This window comes from Passer montanus, unplaced genomic scaffold (assembly GCF_014805655.1).
Source record: "Passer montanus isolate IOZ18808 unplaced genomic scaffold, ASM1480565v1 scaffold5, whole genome shotgun sequence".
In the NCBI taxonomy this organism is placed as follows: Eukaryota; Metazoa; Chordata; class Aves; order Passeriformes; family Passeridae; genus Passer; species Passer montanus.
This window is the reverse complement of record NW_024369929.1, coordinates 4,060,865-4,076,822: the sequence shown is the minus strand read 5'-3', so window position 1 is coordinate 4,076,822 and position 15,958 is coordinate 4,060,865. Positions and strand designations below refer to the sequence as shown.

Below are 15,958 nucleotides of genomic sequence, written 5' to 3'. Positions count from 1 at the left end.
TATCAGAGGGTATTTCATCCCCAAAAGTCAAAAGATGAAACCTTAGAAATTAAGTGGTCACACATTTATACTGCAAATGACTGCTTTGAGACACAAGCATGAAGAACAGGAATACACTGAGGTACAGAGTGATAGTTCAAACACAATTTTTACTGCTATCTAAATGAGTAGAAAAATTACAGTCTTATTTTAGTTTGGACAGAGCCTCTAGAGGTCATCTTGTCCACTCTCCTACTGCAAAGAAGTCTTAAATGGATCATGTTATTCAGGACTGTGTCCAGTCAACTGCTGACCACTTTGACAGCCTTCCTGGCTCCTGTCCAGGAGTTTCCACAACCTTCCTGGGCAGTCAGTATTCAACTACCATGCTAGATTTTTCCTAACATCTAAGCATAACTTCCTATCTTTCAACTTGGGAACAGTACAAAACAATTCTAGAGAAAATGAGACATCTTTCATTCAGGAAAATAGTAATAATAATAATATACTTTTTTTGGTGAAGTATTCCAGATTTCTTGACCATTTCTGTATATTTATGAATAACATAGCAGAAAGCTAGAGAAATGAAATCTTGGTAAGCCTGCATGACAGAACTCCTCCTTACAGTAGTTGTCAGTGGTTCACTCTCAATAGATAAGGTTTTCAGCTTTCTGGCTGGTATCTAGAATTTTTACCAGCTTTCTTCATGGAACTTGGGGCAGCACTTTGGGACTGTCCTAAGCTGATCTCAGCCTTTGCTACTGGAAGAAATCTGAGTTCTGGGCTCACGCTCCCACAGCTTTGGCTTGCACCACTGCCTCTCTGAGTGAGAGTTACCTTATCCTTTTCCGAGGGTTCAGTTCTCTACATGACCTGTACTTTGGGCTTAGATTAGCTTAAACTGCTCACAAAACTACCTGTGGTGGTTCTTCACTTAACATGTCATATATTTCAAAAAACACAAGTGAGCTCTATCTCTGATTCAAGTTGCAAAACTTGGGAGAATGCTGGATCAATACCATCTTAGCTTGTGATTTCTTCAACAAGACTCATGGTGACAAATATTTTGGTGGGTATGAGTGACCATTTTGGTCTACTCTGATCATAAATTAATTAATTTTTTAGAATCAACATTTAATAATTTATTTGAGAAAGTTGAATTAAAATGAGTGACCATTTTGGTCTACTCTGATCATAAATTAGTTAATTTTTTAGAATCAACATTTATTTGAGAAAGTTGAATTAAGCAACTTATCTACATGAATATTCAAATTCTTATTTATGTTGCATAATACTACTTGGGAATCTTTCATGGTTCTTGAAGACGCTTGCTGGCTAATTAAATAATTTACTACACAACAGTTTTTGCTTATTTTCCAGTTTCTCCTGTTCCCTTTTTAAAAAATTTCTAGTTAGGGGAGAAGAAAAGCACTGAATAGTTGTTTGTATGTAGTTAGCAGCAGCAGAATCTCAAGGGAAATCATGTTCCTTTAGGCTGTTCAATTCACTTGTGCAGACCAAAGGATAAATGAAAGCATGCAAACTTTTTTACATTTATCTGAACTTAGTCAAAGTTTGCTTATCCTACATTGCCCTTGGTTACTTGCATGACTTAGTTTTAGATATTCAAGGGCTTTTGTCCTTGTTTTGTTTTACACAGTGAAGTGATCCAGCTGACTACAATGACTTACATGCAAGGCTTTGCAAAGCCTCTGCATAAGGATCTGCAATTCAGTATTTGCAATCCAACACTCCAGACTCACTGGGCAAGACAGTAATGTCAAATATCTTGAAAATTTGAAGAGAAAATTATGCTGTCATTCAAAAAAGCATAACAGCTTCTGTAAAGAAACAGACTATAAAACAAATATCTTGTCCGCCAAAAAAGGATAAAAAAAGAAGAAAAAAAAGAAATTTAAATCTGGAAAATGAATAAAAACAACCAAATCAAGAGGCTCATTGAAAAATAGTGCTAATGAAGTTCTTAAGCTGTTTATCAGACCTCAGCAGCCTCTTTGCAAACAATGGCTGTGGCAGAAGCTCATCAGATCTGAATTATTCTTTTAATTTTAGCATTCATTTGTGTACATTAAAAAATCTCTCTGAGCTTTATTTTCTTCTCAGTTTGCTGCTTGAACTTTTTTCCCACCATGGTAAAGGGAGAAACTGTTTGCACTTTCATCTTGCAGCCATTTCCATTCCACCATAATTTATTCCTAAGAGTTTAGAAAACTGGAAAGGTGCTGGGATATGCCTTATGATATTTTTAGTTAGTTTAATATAATGAAAGTTACTGGATTATAACAGAAAACACAGTATTCTATTTTTTCCATGAAATATGAAGAACAGATCAGACAAGAGTCTAAAATATTCTTATAATTGCTCTACTTTAACAAGCAGACAACACCTCTCCTGACCCTACTGTGGTGAGATACTAATACACTAAGAGAAACTGCAACCTTATTTCTGTGATATTTGTCCATCTTTCCTGTGCTTCTAAAGATCTCCTGAATTTTTTAACTCTTCTGTCAGCATTTCACTTAGTGTCCTCAAACAGAGTTTAGATCTGGAAAGATATTTTAAACACAGGAGGATGTGTAGGATGGGATGGGAAGCAATGAATGTACACTAATTAAAGGCAGTTTGGAGGAAGGAAAAAAGGACTGACTAAAGGCTATAAAAAACCCTCCTGATAATAGTTCACTTGAGGACATTAGAGATGTCCATTGTATGTGAAAATCAGAACTTATATTCTGCTTTCTGCTTCCACAGGAGAGATGTTTGGAACTTTTTTGTAATATGAATCAGCTAGGGTTTTTCTGTTTGTGTGGGTTTTCTTTCTAATATGAGCAAAGTGAAGCTGTTTCTCAGACAATTTTCTTATTCTTTGTGACGTAAATAATCAGTTTGAATCATAAAAACTCAGTGCCTCATATTTTTTCTGATCACATTGGTATGGACGCCCCATTAACTTAAAAAGTGACCCAACATCTACTTCTATGTCAGTTGTGATGAAAAGGGCTTGTAACCTTCCTGTGAAAAGCATGGCTGAGGTGCTAGGAAACAGATTCCTCTGTGAGACTGCTGTAGAGCACAGGGACCACCACATAAAGCCTTCACATTTTACACAGGGCCTCTTACTAGAACAACAGGACCTGCAAAGTCACATCATTTAGTAATTATTAATAGTCCTCAGTAATCAGCTAATGAAACAAAATTACAGTGCAAGATGTAATTCCTGAGAGTCAGATCTGGATAATACTTGGTCATATACAAAGCTTTTAATTTACAGAAGTTTGGTCTGAAATGAATATACTCCTTGTAATATTCAGAGTTGTTCCTTTTTTAAGAAAGGCTGTCATGTTCAAACACGAGATGATAGAGGATGTCACTATTTGATACATCAGTTCATGTGTTTTGTTTTGGCCAACATGGATGAGCTTGTTATGATCTGTGGTAATTTGCTTGGAAAGATTGAAAATCTGTATTTCTTCATAAATGTTCTTGTCCTTGGCTAGTGGAAGGATCTGCTCCCTGAAGTGCAAGCTGAGCACTCCCACCCTGTGGCTGGTGATGGTTTCCCTGCTGCAGGCGCGGGCTGTCCCAGCCCAGGAGCAGCCCTGGTTTGGTGTCTGCTCCCACAGAGCAGTTACCTGCTCCACAAACCTGCTGCTCCTTGGGAAAGCCTCTTCTGCTGTGCACGGAAAGATGGGAGCTGCCTTGGCTCCTCCTGGCTTTGGTTTGCCTCTGACTGCAGTGTCAACATGCATGAGAAGGGAGTTCCAGTGCAGGTGGCTGCCCCTGCTGAACACATTGCTTTTCTGGGAAGGCTTCTGGAAGTGCTGTGGGAGGATGCTGTGGGCTGGGTGAATTATGTGGGGAAAAGCAACTCCCAAGTAACCATCAGGGCCCCAGCCCCACTGCTGGAGTGTGATCTGTGTGGGTCTGTAAGTTGGCAGGAATGTGCTGCAGCAATTTTGGGGATGATGGCAAGGCAAGGCAGGAAATGCTGCTAAAGCAAAGTGGTATTTCTGTTCCTGTCCTGTCTCTGCTCAGGGCTGCATTCTCAGTGCCCTGTGGATACAGTGCCTGCTTTTCTCTCAGCAAAGCACATGCTATCAAAAGTTTCCAGTCATTTACAAATCTAATATTGCTGACAGCAGTTGAACAAAGTATTGTCAGCGGATTGGAAGCAAACAATTCTGTATCTCTGAGCAGCATATTAACATAAATACATTCAAATGTTAATTACTTCAAATTTAGATGATACAGATGTGAATTCTTCAGTTTGTCCTGAACTCTTCACCATATTCAGTAGCCTAAATAGACTACTAAACAATCCAACTGTTCCCAATCTAAATATATGTGAGTTACAAAAATGGAAAAGAAAGAAAGGGAAGAAAGGAAGGAAGGAAGAAAGAAAGATCTCACAATGGGTAGGCAGCAGGGAGCCTATTTGTACAAGCACTTGTGTAAAAAAACAAATCTTTTAAAATTCACTTAGAATTTTAATTACTTAAATAATTTACTTTACTGTGTTAGCCAATTTATTTTTAATTTATTCTAAATTAAAAGATTTATTCTCCAAGAATAACCAGAAGCAACCTGAAGTAAATGTCTATTCAGATTTAACCTTCACTTGTGCTTGCATTTTCATGCCTTTTACTGCAACTAGAATTTGATTGGTAAAAAGGAAAGGCTGGTAACCCTGGCTTCAACAACAGCTAACTGTGAAGCACTAAGAGCATGGCATGAAGCCATGTGCTGCTCATTGGCAGCAAGATAAGAATATGATATTCATCCAGTTCATCTCTCCCAAATCTTCTGGTAGTGATGTGAGGCCACATTTGCATGCTTTATAATCCTGTCTCCTCATTCCCTGTGTGCTCCTCATAAAAAACTCCCCTGAAGGGAAGATGATTGATAACCCTGTGCAGACTTGGGGGACCCACACACGTTTAATCATACAGCACTGCTACTTTGCACTTTTATTGGCTTGTTTTCTGCGTTCAGTCAGAAGTGTTTGCACATTTCTGTGCTTGGCATCCCCTTAATTACTCTCAGTAACCTCACAGGTGTGCTGGTTTGGGGTTTGAGAGGAAGGCAGGGAGGCAGGAATGAGGCCTCTTACTCACCAGCTCCAAAACTATTAAATGCAACAATGAGGACAGAAAAAGCAATGAGCACTGACAGAGCTTAAGAAATTCAGATGAGCATTTTTATGGATTTTGGAGTGCTCACTCCATCTCTGTCCCCACAGACAGAAATAATCTTTTCACAGAGGAGAATTTGCTCTTTTGTGCTGGGGAAAAAGCAGCCTGAAGGACCATGTAGGTGTTCTGACATTTCAGTCATGACGCTTGTTGCATTTGTGAAGAAACAGAGATACGGCTGATTTCCATCAAAGTATTCCTCCCAGCTAAGCTCACAGATTCTCAGTGCCTTTGTAAGTGACTCTCTACAGGCATATCAGACAAGTGGGGGCAGTATGGATTTTCATGGAAAGCAGGAAGGGAAGACCCTTAAGAGAACACTCAAATGTGTCCATCAGAGGATGGGTAAGGAGTAATGAGAACCTCTGTAATATGACTCATCTTCTCGAGTTATTGAAGTGTCTTAGCAATACTTCTGTGTCAAGAGTTGCAGAGACATTCAGCAGGATAAGCAATGCATTTTGTACTCTGCCCTTCCCCAGGAAGTTTTTTAATTGCCGTGGTGATGTCTGTGCTGTATCCTGGATTGACCAGAGAGCCCAAGACATCCAAGATAATGGGTAATGTTACATATCACAGAAATTTTGGAGCAACTCCTCCTTGCTTAATTTTCCTGTACTTGGGAACACGGAGGTAGGATGTAGTACAGTTAGACAGACTGTCTGGGATGAGTAATAGCATTTTGCTATCTGACCCTCTGAAGCTGCCTTTACCTATGTCCATTTGTAATACACAGAACTATTCCTTGTGGTTGTATAAGATGCCTCTGCCTCTGTGGCTCTGGTGTTCCTCAAAGGCTTCAGCTGATGCTAAATCATAGAAAATATGCTCTGGTCAGGTGTGGAAATTTTTGATGCTGTTAATCACAAAAACAGGATAGATGAACACCAGTAGCAGTGGTGCTGGGGCTGTGTGCTCTGATCAGGGAGAGGAAGAGACAGCTTTGGGTTCATCTCCCTGTTCTCCCATAACTTTCTCTTCTCTCCTTGAAGAAATAACACACCTCCTTCCACCTCAGTCTGCTGGTACATTGAAGTGTGACAACCTGACCTTTTATTTCAGCGTTTTGCAGCTAACCTCTAGGAAGATAAATCAAGTTTAAAGGCTTTGATTCCCTCTGGTTTAAACACCATGTAATGAGTGGGGCTATGGGGGCTCTATTGTTTGATCTTATCTTGTGGTGCTGTTGGTAGTTCCCAGATTCCAGCATGTGTTCAGAGCTGGGATGCCTTTCTGTGTTAGACTGGCAATGGTAATCAGCACCCAGAGCCAGTATTTAACACTAATTCAGGGTTCAGTCCTCTCAACAGGAGTCTGCTACAAAATACACTAGAATCAAGAATTATTTGTAAATAAAGCAACAGAAGACAGTTATTACTTTGCATGTTTGTGAGACATTAACTGCACTTTAAGCTCTGTGCTATATTCAAAAATTGAACTGAGTGAAACACCTACAATTAATCACAGAAATTCATAAGGTAACTTGAAAAATGTAACTTGCTCTTCAAAATATATTTTTTTCATGCAAGATGTGCTGATGTATGTGATTAGTCATGCTGTACTCTGCTCATTGCATATGCCTTATCCCTGCTTGTCTTTGCAAAGATGAATGTTTTCATATCTAAATGCAATCTCTTGCTAACAATGATGTACTGAAAAAAAAAAAAGAGACAGACTGCTGTTACAATTACATCCCCATGGTAACAAAAATGGTACATCATGAGCCTCTCACACATATTTATGATCTCAACTTCTTTTTCCTGGAGCTCTGTGATAGCCACTTCTCCAGCCCTCTGCCAGGACAAAGCCCTGGTGCAGCCAGTGGCAGCACAGATCTCAGACCTAGCAGAGCACACCTGGAACACAGAGACCTTCCTACATCCTAAGAAGGCTCCTCACACACATGCTCTGCTCTGAGTTAAGGTCAGTCTTTTATGCTCTTTCTGCAGCAGCTTTTTGCTGTGATGGATTTGCATCTATCTGGGGAGATCTGTGTGTGGTCTGAGCAAACTGCCTTTCTTTTGAAGCAATAGAAAGAAATTGGAAAGAAAGCAAATGCTTTTTGCACATGTAAGATAAGTTGGTGTGGAGAAAATGCTGGTCTTTTCCAGACACAAACAGCACAAGTTAAAAAATAAAAAAGGCAAAACAAACAACCCCCCTCAGAGTTCACCTGAATTAGTTTAAGCAAAGTAATCAGACTCCTTATCTCATAGTCCAAACTCAACCTTAACCCAGATAAAATTCAAACTGTATTTTTCTAATTTTTAAGAAAAAAAAAGAGATATTCAAAAAGCCAAAAATGAACATCTACTCCTATCCCAGCAGCACAGAATGCTGTAGCAATATGTTAGCATTTTAACTTCAGAAACTTTTCAACTTTCTCAGAAATTCAGCTGTAAGCAGAAGCATACTTGTCTGTTGTATTCAGGTTCACTTCCTCTCTGTTTTGTTTCACTCCATGTACACCTGAACTGTGCACAGGACAGAGGAACTGCAGGCTTCAATACCCATACAGAACATATCTGAAAATCCCTAATTTTTTCAGACTTCCACATAGGTCAAACTCTACAGTTACTAATGCCTGAACTGCAACTATGTGTAAACTCACAGTAAATCCTGTATTAAATATGTACTGGCTCAAGTGTTAAATACAGATCAGAACTGTAAACCAGGGCCCCTGTCCACCACTCACACCTGGAGCTTTCCTTTCCTCCTCTCCCATTCCCTCCCTCCCAGCTGCTGGATGCTTTTCCCCAGGAGTGGCTGAGCGACTTGCAGAGTTTGCATCCCACAGTTTCTGCAGTTTCCATCCCACAGAGCCTGGCACTCACTGGGCTCAAGCACAGCCTCTGCACCCCCTGTCCCAGGACCCCAGCACCAGGGGCCAATTTCCATTCACACTGAGCTCACACTGCTCTGCCCTGGAAACACATTTTTCCTTTTGTTTAATTTGCTGAAAATAATGTGCTTGTAGGTTAGAGGGAAGATTTACAAAGTAATTTTTGAAAAAATCCATTTGTTGATTTTCTACTCATATATTCACATTTTTAATAATTTAATTAACAAAAGCCCCACAAGAGAATAAATAGTCTGAACAATTTCACGTGTTCTGGATGGGACATGTTTACAAACCATCAAGACAGGAAAATGCTCAATAAACACTAAGCAGCATATTCTATAAAGTAATTTTAAAAATGGCATTACATATATATACACATAGGCCAGCCTGGATGAGTGCATTTCAAAGGAAAATGGTGTAAGCAGGCATTGCTTTGAAATAAAGCTTCCATATATTGAAATTTAAACATTACAGGCTAATTAAGGAAACGTTTATGAAGATAGGACATATTTTGAAGGTGAGAAGCTGCACAAAATTGAAGCAACAACACCAACAGAGTGTTCAGCTAAGGAGAGGTAACTTGAGCTGGAATGTTTGATTTATCCAGCAATATTTCTAGTAAGTGGGGCCTACTCCTTGGTTTACAGAAGAAATAGTTCTAGTAAATATGGCCAGGCAGATGAATTACTGAATGCAGGACACAGTTCCAAAACAAAAAAATAAATAGAATGAGAGTGCAGAATCAGACCTTAATCCCACCTGTCCCATGCAGGAAACTTCACTGGATTAACAATGGCCCTCTCCTACAAATATTTTAAATTTGTTTATAAAATTGAGCCTACACACAGAGCAGTTATTAGCCCTAACACTCTGCTTTCAGCTTTTTCACAGTCTCACTGCATTCCCTTTTCCTGCTGTACATTCTAGCCTTGGTCCTTGCTCAGATCTGCCACACGACTCAGAGGACAGGAACCAGAGGAAGTGTCACTGCATCTGGTGCTGCCACTCTGCCCTTCAGGGTTACAGAACATGCTTAGGACAGCAGGCTGAGTGCAGAATGTGCCTGGCATGGTTTAACCCCAACCAGAAACTACAACACTGATGCACGTGCTCACTCAGGCCCCTCCCCTGGTGGGGAGGAGAATCAGAAAGAAAAGGTAAAACAAATGGGTTGAAATAAGAACAATTGAATAAGTGAAACTAGCCCAAACCAGGAAAATGCTAAAGAGTAGGGGACTTCAATAACTTTATTCACTGTATCACAAATTAATGGGAGGAGGAGGTGTTCATAGAGGGAAGCTCTACCTGTTTCCCATATATATAACAATTAAGTCTCTCAGCCCAGAATAGCCATTTATTGCCTTATTTCTCATTAAATTTACAGTCTAAAGTCACCTTTCCTAAAAAATCAAAATGGATAATGGCAGCAATCTCTGCCAGTCTGTGTTATTTCTACCAACAAAACTCCACTTTTCCCAGTCAGGAGCAATTCTCCTGAGCTATTCTTTATTTCAAAGACCTCCAGCATGCAGACTGCATGAAGAGCCATTTGCATGCCATCCATCACAAATCTAATAAACCTTAGAGCTCAGTGGAAGAGAAGTTTTCAAATTTCATTTTAATTAACTACTCACATTTTGGTTGGCCTTTATAGTTTAATTCTTAGATTAAAAAAAGCTAGAAAAAATTAAATCAAATATCAAGAAGCACACCAAGTAATGAAGATATTTTCAGGCTGGGTTTTGGAGATTTCACTATAAAACTCACTTAATGCTACAGGAGATACTTAACTAAATCCTGAGCACATCTGCAATTATCCCTAAAGGTCTGAAGCAGCCAGAGTCTGAGTTAGCAGGTGGCAAGAGTCAGGCAGGTACCATCCTGGCTGTGAAGGTGCCTCGGGCTAAATTTGCTTTGCAGGGGAATGTGGGAAAGAAGGGGATATCCTTACACCTTCAGCTTTCAGCAACATCACGTTAGGGGCTGAGGACAAAACAGCAAAGACCAGCTTCCAGGGGATTCTTTGCACCAACAGAACCGGGCAAATCAGCAGCTGATGTAGAGGGAGTGGCCCTTGTGTTCCATTAACACCCCCAGGCCAGGTCATGCAGAACTGGCAAAGCATCCTGACTGCCCCGTTCAGCCCTGCCTGAACAAATTTGCAACAGTTGCTGCAGGTTTGAAGGAGCTGGCTGTCCCAGCAGGAGGCTGTACCACTACAAGGCTTAGTCATAAACGCCAGAGCTCTGCTTTTATACAAAAATGTCACTGGTATGGCAGAAGTCAAAATAGAAATGTGTGTTTAAGTTTGGAGTGGTCTCAAAAACGTGGTGCAACTGTGGAAATTTGTATTTTCCACTTCTGACATTTTACTGAATATTTTCTTTTGCACCTATTTTTAAGAAATCAGAAACATTATTTTGTCTGTTCCTGATGTTGACTCTTACATGCTGGATCATGGAATATTACTAATATTATTTATGCAGTGGTAATAACTGTTTGCACAGCATTTTCTGTATAATTGGAAATATGTGCTGTAAGCTGAGTAAAAACCATTTTACTCTATAAAAAGGTCTATTGCTGACCACTGGAGAAGTGAAGGGTAATTGCTCTGGCCTGTTCCTTTCATGGTGAAAAGGAAGTCAGGTGGGAAAGAGGCATCAGGAATTCCAATCTTTTATGTCACAAACATGTACACTGACTTTTTCTTCATCTTTACTTTGCTTGAACAACCTTTTTCACATTGACAACTCTTTGTTTGGCTTTTTATTCCTATACAAACCTCCCCAAACTTCTTAATTCCCCCTGATACATTCCTCAAGACCAACACTGGCTGCAGCTCCAGCCCACACCTATGGGTGATCAGGGGTAGTCCTTGGGCAGCAGCTGCAGTTTTTATATCTGAGGAGCAGTGCCCCTGCAGAAGCACCAGGATGGCTTTTTAAAGTAACTGATTTCTATCCCACCACCGAGATAGCAAAATTCAATTTTGTCTGCATGACTAAGAAGCCCTGAGCCACCTTTAATAGAAAAGTACAGCTTTAACCTTGGCACATGGAGAGGATATTTGCAGTAGGTCCCCACAGTGACGTAGTGTGGGAAGACTGAGGGGTCAGCACAGTGCTCCCAGAGCTGCAGATGGGTGGAGCTGGAGCACACACTGCTCTGGCCTCTCCTGCAGGTTGGCCACGCAGGGAGCTGCTGTGCACCAGCACCATGGGCAGGGATGGAAGTGCAGCCCTTTCACTGCTCTCCATGACTTTTGGGGATTCATCCTGCCATTATGGCTGCCTGAAGTATGGACATAGCACCAATCTTTTGCCACCTGGCCAGTTTATGAGTGCTTCACTCACCCTCCAGCCTATCCTCTCAGTACTAAGCCTGTAGAAATTCAGGCTTTTTCAGCTGATACAGTTTAGTGAGCTCAGTGCATGACCCTAAAAAGGAACAGAAAGAAAACCCTAAGCTGTGTGAAGCAAAAATTAAACATAACTGGATTTTAAATGCTGGGGGGGAAATGTCATTAGGCAAGGTAATTTGACACTGTGGATCAGAAGATGCCAAGAATGTTTAATGAGCAAGTGCTGAGACAATAAGGGCTATTGAACTGACTAACCTGCTGGTTTCAGTAGGATGACATTCAAGCACACAAAAGTGAAAATCAGTCAAGAGTGTCTTGCATGTTTCTCATTGGCTGTCAGAGTGTTGTTAACTTCAGACTACAGTTATTAGCTTCACTTTTGCTAGAGGGTACCAATCAGGAACATAGTATTATGTGTAACAAGTGATGTCTTACAATGTTCTTACAAAGTCTTTATTAAGGCTGAAAGTAATTGAAGCTCAGTTCAAAGAGCCATAACTTTTTCTGTAATTTAGGTGAGATTCAACCACATAAAAGTAAAGAATCTAAATTTGAAGTGCAGAAATTACAGCTCATAGATTTTAGTCAGGATATCACCTTAGGCTAGTCCCTGGGAAGTATGTGTTTCTTGCTAGGGGCTGCACATCACTGCATGCCACTCTCCAGGCATGCAGTTTTATTTTAGTTCTTTTTCCCCTTGCAGTTGCCACATAGCTTTTCTAGTGTGGATGCTACATGTGCTGAAATCCATTTGAAGGTCTACAGATATTGTTACAGAGTTTATAATGCCCAAGCTAACACCTTTCACAAAGCTTTATTAAGTTTCTCTCTCATATATTCTGAGGAACACAGGGCAAGAGAAGGATAATTTGAGACTCTGGTAACTGTTTTCAAAGGTGGTCAGTCTGATGGATTGTATAAATTGAAAAAACAAACAAAACCAGGAGTGGGAACTGGAAGAATGGAGACAGTGCAATTTCCTTCAAAGACTTGCTGAAGTTATTACCTCTACCTTCAAAAATGAATCAAGGACTATTCAAGTCTCCTGATGTCAGCTACTTTCCTTTCATTAACTGCACTACCACAAAATAACATGACAAGCAGTCCAGTAGCAATTTACCATCTGTCCTCTCAGATCTTGACTGCAGTTATGGATAGAGATGACCAAAGCAGCCTCCACTCACCCCTCAGTGTGCCAAGGAAACCAAACTCTCCACTGGCAGGACTACTTGGCCAGTACTGCCTGAATAGCAAGTACTGGTAAGCAGTATGGTATGGAGGAAAAGCAGCTGGTATGGAGGAAAAACCACACCAATCCCACAACATGATACAGTACCTGGTCTCATTCTCTGTTGGGAATATCTCTGATTATACTGTGAAGCCATTTTTCTTTCCTTCTTTATAGCAAAAAAGGGTTTGTAACAGGAGCTTTCTTGTTTTTGTGTTCAAACACAAAGTGTTCTGTAAGTGTACACAAAATGTAGTGACAAAAACTGGTGAAGTTCTTTGAAGCATTTCAAGCCCACCCATCATTTTACAGGGAGGTACTGCACAACTCTGTTGAAAAGAGTGTTAATGTAGTTTGCTGTAAAGCATTTAAAACTGTCCCCAAAAAACTCTCCTAAGCAAGGAGAAGCCCTCCAGGATGTCGCCTGCCCCAACTTTTACCAGCTTCACTTGGGGCCACAGAGAGTGACAAACCCTCTAAAATCAGAACCTTTCCTCTAGTGGTGGATGAGTCAATCCAATAATGACTAAAATACTGGAAATTGCTTGCTCCAACAAACAGTATTAAAACTTAAAACACTGCTATAAACCAAGCCTCAGCCGACAGTAAAGTTTTTATATCTGAGGAGCAATGGTAGGATTTATGATTCAAACACTGATGGAACCTTAAATATGGTGATCCAAGTGGAAATTACTTAGTTCATGTAAGGCTCTCAAATGCTTCAAATAACAGATAGAAATACCATGAAAACAGCATGGGCCATCTTCACTCAGGGCTTGTCTTCACAGTACAAGTCACATTTGAGTCAGTGCTCTCAGAACAGGCTCTCTGAGCTAGGTTTGAGTGAAAGATCACACTTCAGAATAACTCCTTTCAGAACATGCCTGCAGAGTGTCCTGCATGCCAACCAGCAATGGCTGTGCCATGTGCCTGGCAGTGGCAGCAGCTGAATTGTGCTGCCAGCAGCACGGCTGGTTTCAAAGTCTGCTGTCCCCCTCAGCTCTGCTGCTTTGAGTGCTCAGTGGCAGCTCTCTGGCCTGGGGCTGTGATGTGCACTGATGGCAGAGTTCCTTCCTGCCACTCCTAAAATAGTTCCCATGCCTGTGCTGTGGGCTCAGGCCCTCCCAGCAGATCCCCACGGCACAGCATCAGCTCAAGCACCAGCAACACTCCTGCTTCAGTACAACTCCTTTCTGGCTGCTGAAAAGGACTTTTTGAAACATCACTAATTTAAAGCTGGGCCATTCATGTGTAGAAAGAGATCACACTGGGAATTTAACTCAGGATTTAACCACGCCATTCAGCTAATAGTCCTGAAACAGGCTTCCTGCAACCTAATGGATTCTGAATTGCTCTGCACCTCTGAGTAGCCAGTTATATCTGTGCAGAAAAACCACCCAGCAGTGGTGCTCTCAGCTTTGCTCAGGGGCTGAGCCAGGACTCTGCATTATAGGAACTTGTCATATTCACCTGGGACAGCACACAGAGCTTTCAGAAAATGTTACTGAACTTTGGAGGACAAGTTATTATTGGCAGTATTTCTATCTCATGTAAAATTGTATCTGATGAATGGAAACATGTAGATTTCACACACCCTGAACAGGCAACCCTTCTTAATAGACTTTACTTCTGGTGATATGAATGATCTCTTAACGATTGTTTCTTCATTCATGAATTAAAGATCCCATACAAACTAATTTTGTAGTGCTCTAACACTATAAGCAGGCTGAGAGAGGTTCTAAATTATTGTTTGTGGGGCTAGAGAATAACAGCTACTAATGCAAGTTAATTACTGCTTCACCTGGCTGACATCTTCAGCAATACCTTCACCATGCAGATTCAGTGGAGCATAAAAATGGATTTCTGAAACCAAATGCTTAGAGACCTGTTTCCCCACTATGCCATTTAAAAGAGTTGCCCACTTGAGATAGTTTTGAAAAAGGTTCATGGAGGTGATGAAGCAGAAAATAGAGAGGAAAAGTGCTGAGTGACTAGCTGTGGTCTGTGATTATTTATAGTTTTTATGCTTTTTGATTTAAAGCCAGGTAGGAGTGTGCATGATGGTAGAATTTATTCATGCACATTGCCATCTGTATTTAAAATATTTCTGTTTGTATGTTGTACATTTAGTTGTGATTATACACAGCCTAGTAACACTTTCAGACATTTACTGATGCTGCTCCTCAAAAGGTTTCTCTTACTTTAAAAATGCCATTGTCCCTTGCAGGGTATTTAATTTTACATGCTGTGTAACTTCCTACTAATGTGCTGATCTAAAATGGTTGCAATGAAAGGTCTTTCAGGAGTGCTTTTTGGTTAGTAGTTCACAAAACAAGAACAGAAGAGGAAAATTTACCTTTAGTAAAGTGTGTTATTAAAAAGGGGGTTTTAATTGTATGAAATGTGATTGAACATTTTTGGCCATTTTTTGGCATTTAGGAATGACATTTACGTTTAAGAGTGACAGATTTAAGTTCAGAGGTCTAGACACGTGAACAACTCTGGCAGTTGAGGCTGTACAGGTGACTGAATTTCCTATGACACTTCCTCAGACTCTAAATGGAGCTTTGACTGTGTTGGGACAGGGGTTGTGTACTCAGATTGGAAAATGTGGAATACTGACTGCATACATAGTATATTCCATTAGCTTCACACAACCCAGGTGGATGCTGAGATGGTACCTCCACAGAAGAAGGTCACTGATATTTTCCTGTGTCTGAGCAGTGAAGAATTAAAGTCTACAACTTCAGCATTAAGATGCCTGCTGTGTCACCTGAGCTTACATCAGTCACAGGAGGGCAGGGGAAAGGCCTTCAAAGAATAACAATACTCTGCCCTGACAACAGCTGTCTGCTAAAGCTGCTGCAGCACTTTTTGTGTAGTTCCAGTGACACAAGTGGTGCCACTTGCCTGTTAAGAAGCTCCTCAGAATGGCCCCAACACCCCTCATCTGAGCTTAGCCACACTTTGCTCGTTGTTTTATCTACTGCCTGCCTATGCCTGGTGGGAAAGGTTAATTAGTGAGAGGGCTGCTCCTAAGAAAGGTGGTACAGGCAGCCCCTGCTGTAATCTGCCTTGCCTTTGGAGACTGTCTATTAAAGAAGGAGTCCCAGGGAAGAGTCTGGCAGAAGGATACCCCCAGGAAACAGTTTGACTGATTGTGGTAATATTAAATTGAAACTAAAAAGTTCCTGGGAAAACTTTCATTCCAATAAGTGAGTGGCAATGACTCCCATTGCTTTGAAAACTACTGTAGCACAACTGGTTATTTTATAATATTCAAAAGTATTTAATGGTATTATTTTATCTGTATGGTACTAAACTGTGGTTTGTTT

The 15,958-nt window shown here is 40.6% G+C and overlaps 1 protein-coding gene across 1 annotated transcript in view; it reads left to right on the top strand.

Annotated features, from left to right (window-relative positions):
- The window catches only part of CHRFAM7A (CHRNA7 (exons 5-10) and FAM7A (exons A-E) fusion), a 38,592-nt gene that overhangs the window by 3,129 nt on the left and 19,505 nt on the right, over positions 1 to 15,958 (top strand). The window lies entirely within an intron of this gene.